Source organism: Triticum aestivum, chromosome 6A (genome assembly GCF_018294505.1).
Source record: "Triticum aestivum cultivar Chinese Spring chromosome 6A, IWGSC CS RefSeq v2.1, whole genome shotgun sequence".
In the NCBI taxonomy this organism is placed as follows: domain Eukaryota; kingdom Viridiplantae; phylum Streptophyta; class Magnoliopsida; order Poales; family Poaceae; genus Triticum; species Triticum aestivum.
The window spans coordinates 116,262,143-116,264,259 of NC_057809.1; positions in this window are offsets into that span (position 1 = coordinate 116,262,143).

Below are 2,117 nucleotides of genomic sequence, written 5' to 3' on the forward strand. Positions count from 1 at the left end.
CAAGTGGATGAGATCCACCCATCCACCGATCCAAACGACCTCGCCCCGCCCAGATCTTCTCGTCCCGGGTCCTCGTCCAGGTTCCAGCGAGGTCTAAATTTCTGCTAAGTCCCAGATCTGTGTTATTTTCAAGGACTGTTCAACATGCCATAACTTCATCATCGTAGCTCCCTTTCATGCGCTTGTTATATCAAAATGTTCATCTGGATGTTCTCTTTATTTTGTTCCATTGTGCCATGCTTGTTTGAGTCCATCTTGATGCCCTAATGACTGTTGCAAGAGTGCTATAAAATGTTAGTTCCTGATTCTTATCAGATTATGAGCATTTGTCATTTTTGCCATGATTATTGTGTGCTGCATATGAGCATGAGCTCTACATGTGTTTTGGGCTATGCTATGCCATATTTACAGGGGTGTATGCCATGTATTTTTGTGTGCAATGTGGTGACTAGCACAAGCATGCAAAGTAGCTCTCGTGATATTGCTGATTTCAGGGACTTAGAATTTCACTAAGTCATTTCCCTGCTGTTATTTTAATGCCATGTATTCATGTTGCTACAGAGAGATCAATGCTTCTTTTGAGTATGTTTAGTAAGGATAATTTTGACATATGGTTATGCTCTATCCATCCATGCCCTTGTTTGCAATTATGGAGTGCCCTAGCATGACTCAATCTTCCTCTACTTTTGCTATAAAATATTTCTGGCAGATTGTTTACTTACTAATCCATTTTCCCAAGGTTATTGTAGTTGATCCATGCATGCTATGAGATTGTTCTTGCCATGGTTATCTCCTTGATCATGTCTTCTTGCTGCGAGTATGCTTAGTTTGTCATGCAATGCCTTGTGTTGAGTGCATCGAGCTCGCAAACATGCCTACGTAACTCTGTTTTTGCTATGTCCAGTTTTCTGCTAAGTCTGAATCTGTTAATGAAACTTGCCATGTTTACATGGGTGCCATCATATTTTCTGTGCCCTTTTGGCTTATCTTCAGTAAGGGACTTTTGTTATATGCTTTGAGTAGATTCATGCCATACCTTGTATTGCTATGTACTGTTCCTGTAGTATGTTGTTATCTTGCTCTAAACATTGCTTCCTGATGTTAATTCCTGGCATGTTAGTATTTTCACTAAGTCTGTGATGCTGATATCTTTTGCACTTTTGCCATGCTTGTTTGAACCTGCTCTTGTGTGATTTTGCCGTAGCTTTATTGTTATATTGGAGGGCAATAGCTTAGTTTCTTGTTGCATTCTAGATGGCATTGTGCTGTTAATCGCAGAATTGTGCCATTATTGTTTTTCTTGCCATTTGCAATCCGTGCATCCGATTCTGATGATCTTTATATCGATTTCGACCGAAATCAACTCATCTTTCCAGCGGTGCACTTGGTTTGCCAAGTTGAGGCCTGGTTCAATCTTTTCCTTCCGAAGCACACATATGCATTGCATATCACATCCCGCATATCATGCCATGTTTTGCATCATGTTGCTTGCGCATTGCACCGTGATTCATTCTTGGTCCTTTTTGCTTGTGTTCTTTCTTTGGGTAGAGCCGGGAGACGAGTACGTGATCGAGGAACCCATTGAGTACGCTTACGAGGATCAAGTTTTCGTCAACTCGGAGAACTTTGCAGGCAAGATGATCATACCCTCGAAATCACTTCTATGTTTGCTTGCTAGTTGCTCGCTCTTTTGCTATGCCGTGATACCTACCACTTGCTTTATCATGCCTCCCATATTGCCATGTCAAGCCTCTAACCCACCTTTTCCTAGCAAACCGTTGTTTGGCTATGTTACCGCTTTGCTCAGCCCCTCTTATAGCGTTGCTAGTTGCAGGTGAAGATGGAGTTTGTTCCATGTTGGAACATGGATATGTTGGGATATCACAATATCTCTTACTTAATTAATGCATCTATATACTTGGTAAAGGGTGGAAGGCTCGACCTTATGCCTGGTGTTTTGTTCCACTCTTGCCGCCCTAGTTTCCGTCATACCGGTGTTATGTTCCTTGATTTTGCGTTCCTTATGCGGTTGGGTGTTATGGGAACCCCTTGACAGTTCGCTTTGAATAAAACTCCTCCAGCAAGGCCCAACCTTGGTTTTACCTTTGCCTAACAAC